Raw genomic sequence first — 9,690 nt, 5'->3', positions numbered from 1 at the left:
ATTGAGATATAATGAATGCAACATATAATTCAATAGTTCTATCATTTTAAGAAAGGTTGTACATTCATCACCACGATGAACTTTGGAACATTTTCTTCCTTCTTACACGTATTGTGCTTAACTCTCCATATCGTACCCCCATCCCAGTCCTTTCTGTTCCCACAGGTAAGTATCCTGTTGTTGCCTTCTTAGACCCACCCATCCTTATTTCTTAAACAGAAATACACACAAAACAAGGAAAAAACATAAAAAAGTATCCAGCAACAATGACCAAATAAATCAGATAAAAATTTCAATTGAAAGGAATGCAGACAATATTTTTAAAACCACAGTAAAATCAAAATTAATCAGAAGGGGGATCTAATGACAAGGTCATTGCTTTCCAGTCAAACTACAACACCTGGCATCCACGCGAGGAAGCTTTCTGTCTCATATTAAGGCTGTTTACATTCCTAATCTCTGGTTGGTAGGGATTCATGGGAGACTCAATTTACATAGGCACCTTACAAAGGGATTTTAGGCCCCACTATTATCAGTAATGTTTAGAACGTAGGCTCAGCTACCAACCCCTTTTCCGGGTTCTACTTTAATATTTTTAATCTTTTTATCACACAGTCTGGTATGCTTCTTCCGTGTGACTTCACTGACACCTGTTCACTTTTGGTGACCATAGTAGTTACCCAGTTTCATGTCAACTTGATAAAACAATGAAGCCTGTCAATCAAGTCACAGCTGTGGGCCTTTCATAAAGGTTCTGGGAACTTTCGCTCCTTTGATTTCAGAAGAGTCAGGTCTCTCTCTCTTTCTCTTTCTCTCACCATGCTGTTGGCAGCCAGAGCCTTGGATATGTATCCACTGATATTGGATTCACAGGACTTTCCACCGGTCTATGATCTTCCTTCATTTGGCATCATTGCATGCCATGAGACTTGTGGGTTATTATTGAAGTTAGGGACTTGATCTGCACTGGACGGGGATGGTTTAGTGATGTATAATTAATTCTTGATATAAAGTTCTCTCACACATATATGAGTGTCAATGAATTTGTTTCTCTGGTCAGCCTGTCTAGCTCAGTGACCCTACTGGTATCTGTAATACCACTGGCTTAGCTTTCAGTACCACAGAAAAGCAAACTGCCAGAGAAGTGGTGGGGCCTCCTCATAGGAATATACATGTCATTCTGTCACGGACAGTATTGGAATTCAGGACAGATTCTGAAATGTTCTTGATGATGAGTGAGGCAGCATTCCTCTTGAATTTGTCATTCCCAGAATAGTAAACTATATGGTTGTTTACTTCAAAATGGCCAGTATCAATCCATTTCAGCTCACTCATGCCTAGGATATTTGGCTATTGATCTTTATGTGTTTCATTTCCTTTTATCACAATTTCAAGATCTTTGCAGTGATTTCTACTTATTTATTTTAATTTTGAGTTGTGTCCCAACACTGAATAAGGCTCCAAACATTGTATTCAATCAATGTTATTAAAATGATTCCACTTCAAGGAGGCAGCTCTTCCCCTGTCCTAGTTTGTGTGCCTTCCAACCCGAAAGCCTTCTCTCTTGACACTGGGTCTGGCAAGGTTCTGTTGCATTGATAAGGTTTTTAGTGGCTAATTGCAAAAAAATTCAATAGCCTATCCCTTCTTTGTAATCTTTTCTTGAACCTCTACTACTATCTATAAGAGAACTTATTGGCATTTGAAATGCTGGTAGAAGAGGTTTCAGTATTACAGCAACATGCAAACTACCACAGTATAGCAAACTGACAGATGGGTGGTGAGAAGTGGCTGAAATTACCAGCAATTACATTTGAATTTAAAAATCATGTATTATAATATGCTAGCCTTGGGTCAAATAATTCTTGCTATTTACCAGTTAATATTAAACTTGGTTTGAAATGGGATTGCTAAATGTATTCTACATGTATATATATTCTACATCTTTAGGTTTGGTGTATATAAATGCATTTCTATTTTTAGAGTGAAAGTACTCTGTAAACCAATTTTTGCTCCTCTAATTCAGAGGTCAGAATTAAAATATATATGTACTTTCAAAAGAACTTTATTGACAGCACTTAAGACATTTTGAACACTAATGTTTTAGTTCTAGGCTATCTTTTGGACCTCATAACATAATCTCCCAGACTTTAAATCATCTAGGTGAAGAAAGTTCATTCATGATTTCACCCTTTCAGCAACAGTTTACTGAGTTTCTATCTGGACTAGTGATCTTGAGGATTAAGAGATACTTACCACAGATGTGCTCCCTGCCTTCCTGAAACAATGTCCATGGGAGAAGAGGCAGTCGCTTAAACCAACAAGTAAACAGGGTTTGGAACCACCAGAATTAAGAAGCAAAGTTTGTGTTTGAGGGATGTGGTGGCTAGATTTTATGTCAACTTGCACCTGTGTGAAAATGTTGGGTTGCTGGAGCTCAATCTAGCAATCAGGTCACTGCCTGATTGATCTCAATGGCTCCTTTGGGATGTGACTTAGATATGAGAGACACTGAGAGATTCTCTCTGGCCCTTCCACTTTCTCCTTGCTGGGACTTCCATTGACTATATGTCTACCTCTAGGGTGACCTCATGTGGGACACTGAATGTATCCAACAACCTTGGATCCATGTGACTGTACACCCATCAGCTTGCTAGCTCCCTGATTCTTGTTCCATGTTTCTGTATCATTGGCCTGAATCTACGTGGGTCTGAAGAGGGGCCTAGTTAGAATCAGACCAAGGGACTTGAGTTGGACTGGGTTGGTATGCTTTTGTGATACAAAATTACTTCTTGAGATGAAGTTCCTTCTTTTATGTATAAGAAGGTCAGTGGTTTTGTTTCTCTAGACAACTCAGCCTAACACTTAGGGGAATAAAGAGACAGTTACAACAAGTGATTTGAATCATGGTGAGGAGGGTGTGGGAGGTCTGGTAGGGCATGATCAAGGGTAATGTAACAAAGAGGAATTGCTGAAACCCTGGCGGGGACTGAGCATGATAGTGGGAAAGAAGGAAAGTCAAGGGAAATAGAGGAAAGAGCTGGGAGGCAAAGGGCATTTATAGAGGTCTAGATAAAGACATGCACACATGCAAATATATTTATATAGGAGGATGTGCATATATTTATAGGTTTAGTATTAAGGTAGCAGAAGGACATTGGGCCTCCTCTCAAGTACTCCCTCAATGCAAGAATAATTTCTTTTATTAAATTGGCATTCTATGATGCTCACCTTCCTGACACAACCGCTGAAGACAAAGCAGGTGCATAAGCAAATATGGTGAATAAAGTTGATGGTGGCCGGCTATCAAAATATAGCATCTAGGGTCTTAAAGGCTTAAAGGTAAAAAATTGTCCATCCAGTTCAGAAGCAACAAAGCCCACATGGAAGAAGCACACCAGTGTGTGTGATCACAAGGTGCCGAAAAGATCAGTTATCAGGCATAAAAAAAACAAAATATCATATAATTGTGTGCTCACCTCCATGCTGAAGACAAATGGGTGCATAAGCAAATGTGGAAAAGAAAGCTGATGGTGCCTGGCTATCAAAAGATATAGCTTCTGGGGTCTTAAAGGCTTGAAGATAAACAGGTGGCCATGTAGCTCAGAACCAACAAAGCCCACATGGAAGATGCACGCCAGCCTTTGCGATCACGAGGTGTTGAACAGATCAGGTATCAGGCATCATCAGAACAAAAAAATCTTACCATAGTGAATGAGTGGGGGGGGGGCGAGTGGAGACCAAATGCCCATTTCTAGGTCACTGGAGATCCTCTTACAGAGGGGTCTCGGGAGTAGACAAGCCAGATAGGGTGTGATGTAGCAACGATGAGAAATACAACTTTCCTCTAGTCCCTAAATACTTCCTCCAATTCCCCGCCTCCCCCCACACATTATCATGATCCCAATTCTACCTGGCAAGTAGGGCTAGACCAAAGGATGGACAGTGGTACAGATAGGAACCAGAAACACAGGGAATCCAGGGAAGATGATCCCTTCAGGACCAATGGTGTGAGTAGCGACACTGGGAACGTAGAGGGAGGGTGGGTTGGAAAGGGGGAACTGATTATAAGGATCTATATGTGACCTCCTCCCTGGGGGACAGACAACAGAAAAGTGAGTAAAGAGAGACGTCAGACAGGGCAAGATTTGACAAAATAGTAATTTATAAATTATAAAGGGTTTATGAGGGGGGGGAATGGGGAGAGAGGGGAAAAATGAGGACCTGATGCCAGGGGCTTAAGTGGAGAGCAAATGTTTTGAGAATGATGAGGGCAATGAATGTACAAATGTGCTTTACACAATTTATATATGTATGATTGTGATAAGAGTTGTATAAGCCCCTAATAAAGCGATAAAAAAAAGAAAAACATAATTAGGGGAAATTCTGCTGGACCCCCAGCAAAGAATCCAAAAAAAGAGAGGCAGTAACAATACTGTATCACTTGGCTTCTGTTGGAGGGTGATCTGAAGTGTCTGTCTTCCTGGAAAGAAAAGTTCTAAAGTAAATCCTAGCAACACTTAATTTTGGCATGGAATGAAATATAAAGTAAATATGAAGATAATTAGTAGCTTCTAAATCAAAATTGCTGTCAATAGCTAGCTATATTAAGAGAATCATAATGAAAATGAATGAGGCATAAACTAATTATCAAGTGGGAACATAGTCAATTGAAAGAGGAAAAGATAACTTCCTGGTCAGAGTTCATGACTATCAAAACCATCAGGGAAAGTATGTAGTTGATATCTTAATTGGCTTTTAGTTTTGAATGTTTTCCTTTAAAATTATAAAAATTATATCAATACCCAACGTAAAAAACTTCCTTTTGTCATAGGTAATAATTTGTCTAGATTAATAACCTCATTATGCCAATATTGCTTGCTTAGTAAATTATTTTATTCGGGTTTCAGTTATGAATGCTTTGTTAGTTCCAGAGGGTGTCATGAGGTATATACGCAATTAGTTGCGCTAATTAATTATTATTATCTTTGGAGACCGGTAGGGAGCAGAGTACTTTAGAGCAGAATGACTGCTCTGGAAGGCATGAGGAGAAACACATGAACACATGATAGTGGCAAGATTTGTCAGGTAGAAAACGTTCATCCTCTGATTAGAAATATTTGTTTAGAGTGAAAATATTGGAATGCATCCTTAGAACTTTGAAATGCCTACCTTGTTTTATTTGTGGTTCATCACTTAAAATGTGTATAGACAAAAGGGGGGGGGCAACAGTATTAGCTTAGGTTTATTTTAAGGATATTCAAGTAAGTTATGTCACAATAGCAAGCACAGGACTTTTAAGACATCAGAAATATCAACCTATCAGTGCAGAAAATGGAATTATTGGAAGTAGAAAGTTTCCTAAGAAGAAAAATCCAAGAAAGAGAAGAAAGAAAAAAAAACACAGCACTATCATATCACTCGTATTAATTGCTTCTCCTTGGATTCTGCTAGCATTCAGCTGGTCTGGAGTTCTCAACACTGGCTCTAATTGATAACAAACTTACTATTTTGACTTTGGATGCTAAAACAAAATGTCTCCATCACTTTATATAAACCTCCTTCAGTAAAATAGTCTTGATAAAAAGTCTTGTGCTTGCATGTGCAGATTAATAAGCCCTGTTGTTGTTGTGGCTAAGGTCTAGGCTTCTAAAGGAATGACTGGCAGTTTGGGTCGGCTGGCTGCCTGACTTCCAAGTCTGCTTCTGTAAATTTTACACACTTGGAAACCCTATGCTGAGTTCTACTTTATCTAATCATGTTGCTATGAGTCAGAATCATCTCAACGGCATGGGCTTGCTTTCATGTGAAGTTGCAGATGCCTAGCTTTTAAAAGATTAGATGTATGAACTAATCTCAGCTCCTACACTCATTGTAGAAAATAAAACGTGATTGCTTTGACTGTGGGGAAAGAATGCAAATTTCCCTTTCCCAAACTATCCATCTATCTTGTCCATTTAAACATATTTGAACTCTTTCATTTAAACCACAGCAAAATACTTGATGGAGATAAGTGATGGGGAAAGAGGATCAAGAAGGGTGGAAAATGGAGAGATCACGCCAGGCCACAAAGTTCTGAAGAGCGTCTTCTTGGAAGTGCACATGTACAAGGTCATAGTTTGCCCTTCTTTGGAAGGATCTGGTATTACTTAACTCCCTGGGATACTGAAATTGATGCAGGCGATATCCAAGGATGCTCAATTCACTTAAACCAATATTTTTATATGATGATTAATAGCAGTAATTAGGCAAAATTATATGTAACTACGTAGCACCATTACTAAGATTTTTTCCAATGAGCTTTGTGATTGGCTGAATTCTAAAATGTGCCTTCAGCCTTAAAATGCTCGACCTTCACTGTAAAAACAGTATTCTGGATATTGCAGAGAGGCATTTTAGAATTCAGCTTACCACAAAACTCACCTTCTTAGTTATAGTCATAGGTAGCTACTTATTAAATTTCCTATCATCATTTGATCAATGTGATATTTGCTTCCAATTTGTAGCTTTGCTATACATTTCTCTTTCAAAATAACATGTACAATAAAATTGTAGTTGTTGGGCTCCACTGAGTTGCCTCAAATTCGTTGTCATCCAATGGGGCAGATTACAATTGACCCACAGGCTTTCCAAAGCTATCCATCTTTTTTAGAAAGACACTGCCCCCCCTCCCTGTCAGCATGGCTAGTGGGTGTGGAACAGAGTTTGGTGAGCTGCTCAGTGCTTAATTATGGTGCCAACAGTGTTCTTAGGTCTTTTGTCTTTCTGTCAATCAAAAATGTGGTTGGTCTGGTTTCTAATTTGTGGCATCTGTCAATTATGTCACTTAGCATGCTTTGTCCTTTGTAATGGCTGTCAACAAATTTAAGAAGGCAGTTCATAGACTTTCCTATAGCCACTCTTATTACAAACAAGTATAAATAAACAGAAATCGCTGTTCTGTTCCTGTAAAAAGAATGGCTTTGGAGGTGAAGTAGAGTAAATGTCTTTGCTTGGTAATTGTAGCTCTTTTATCTCCCTGAGGTTACTTGATTTTATAGGTCTTTGAAATTTTACATTGAAGACTGTTCTGGAAATGACATCATTTCTGCATCTATTTAAATGGGAATTTGAATTGGCAGGGCATTTGAAATATACTCTAAAGGAGAGGTTATTCAGTACAGACCTCATATATTAACATGCATATTAAGAGAAGGTTCTTTCCAGTTTAGCAACGAGAGAAAAAGCTTGAAAATCTTTTCAGGGTATTTGTAATGTTTTTTCCATTTCATCATTTGCAATGTATTATGTAAAGCTTCTGTGTTTTACATTTTATGACTGTAACTCCCTGATATTTGTGAACATGGTATTGAAATACCAAAAAACAGAAAAGTGGGTAAAGGGAGATGCCAAGCAGTGTAAGATATGATAAAATAATACTTTATAAATTATCAAGCGTTCATGAGGGAGGAGGGAATGGGAAAGGGGGGAAAGCAAAATGAGGAGCTGATCCAGGAGCCCAAGCAGAAAGTGAGAGTTTTGAAAATGATGAGAACAACAAATGTATAAGTGTGCTTTACACAATTGATGTATGTGTGGATTGTGATAAGAGTTGTATGAGTCCCAATAAAATGATAAAAAATGAAATACCAAATGGAGTGCAATGTTGCATTTTTAAAACAGTTAACTATCATCACATATATTTAGTGTGTGTGATATTTGAGAATAATACTTTTATTTCCCCATTAGCTTATCATCCTCCACCACTGCCTAACCATTTTATAAAGCTCTCATACTTGAATTGATTGCTTAATTGAATGATTGATTCAATCATTTTTGCTACTCTGGTGACAATCAGAATAGTATTTTCTTTTCTCCCAAATATGTGATGCTAAGGAATAGAAAAAAATCTGCATTCATGTTTAATATCTGTTGCTCTCTGGTCAGGGAAATCCTGCCTGTTACTTACCATGGATTTTAGGAAACAAGTTGATAACCACTTGCTGTACAGTCACACGCTCCCTAGGCCTACTGTCCTCACAGGACAGAGCAGAATGGCTCCATAGGGATTCTAAGGCTATTTATTTTTATGGCAACAGACAGCTTCAGCTTTCCCTGAGTGCGGGGCTGGGGGGTTTGAATCAATGACTGTTCACTTGCAGTACAACACACAGCTTTCTATGTTTCCACATCTCCTTTATAATAACATAGTTTATGTAATAAATTTAAACTTGGAATAAAACCCAACCCAAACCAAACTCACTGCCGTTGAATTGATTCTGAGGAAGGGCAATGCTCTCAAGACTTCCCCAGGTCTTTCACATCTTGATGGGAGCAGACAGCCTCATTGGTCTCCTGCACAGCGCCTGTGGGGTTGCATTAGCTACCTTGCAGTAAGCAACCCCATGCTTACTAAACAGTGCTGCCAGGGACAGGAAGGAAAAAAACACAAAACAAAATGTTCAAATAGCTGCCCCAGAAATTGATACAGTAGATGTTTCTTCTGAAGAAGAGGTTGTGTATATATGGGATGTACTTACTGCTAGCATATTTAATGTGAGCTTAAATTCTCAAGAGTACATATGTTAATAATCAGACTATTATGATTAAATAAATCACAATATATCACTTGAGGAGTAGCAGGAGACACCAGCAACTATTATTTAAACTACAAAGTGAAGACGGCAAAAACTATTTTTTAAATCTAAAATATATTAATATACTATTTTCCTAATAAAATGTAGCTTTTAATATTTTTATCACTAGACAGAAACTAAATTCCAATAATTTTTCCAATGTCCAAATTAATTAAGTTGACAATCAGATTTTCATAACATAGCTACATGTATCCAAAAATCTTGTTTTAGATCAATTAAATTGTTTAATTCATAAAATAAATAAGAAGAGAAATCAATTCAGCTCTTTACTCTTTTTAGCATCTCCCTTGATCTAAACTTTTTGAGGCAATTTCACACAACAAGAATACATTAAGAAATCTTTTAAACAGAAGCATTTATAACTAACATTTGCACGCATTCTAAGACCAATCCCCATTCCTCCAGCAGCCCATGATTAGAGATATTTTAGTAAGGTCAGAGCGCATGCATTGCATCATTTTAAGGCCATGATGTGTTGAAAATGAAAGGTATTGAAAATTGCCTACCTAAAAATATTTGGTAAAATCTCAATTCAAGTATTATTTTCGACTATGCTTCATTTACCCAAGATTACTGATAACCAGCAGCTTGGCTTGGAACTAAATTGGCAATCTAAATGTGCTAACTTCAGGTGAATCCCATTACAAATCACTGACGCGAATGATCTGTTAAAAGTAAATTATTAAAAACAAATAGAAATATTCTTTTATTTTACCTAATTTCAAAGCTTGATTTCTGTTGATTTTGTATAGCTCTTTAAGGAAATCTGCATATATTTATCTGTATAATAATCTTTAACAAAAGACTTCCTGTTTATAAAGGGTTTATAGAATTGGTAACAAGTTTTCTAAGTGTTGAGACTTAAAATAGAATTCACCATTTGTTTTTTAGAGCTTTTAATATTTTATAAAACAAATCATATATATATGATCTTTAAAATTTTATGAAAATAGAATAATAATATAATTTCCATTCAAACATTTGAAGCTTCTGAAAAAGATAGATAGCTACATGATAGATACATGATAAGTAGATAGAGATAACATTGAGAAAA

Source organism: Tenrec ecaudatus, chromosome 4 (assembly GCF_050624435.1).
Source record: "Tenrec ecaudatus isolate mTenEca1 chromosome 4, mTenEca1.hap1, whole genome shotgun sequence".
Classification (NCBI taxonomy): domain Eukaryota; kingdom Metazoa; phylum Chordata; class Mammalia; order Afrosoricida; family Tenrecidae; genus Tenrec; species Tenrec ecaudatus.
This window is presented reverse-complemented; position numbering follows the sequence as displayed.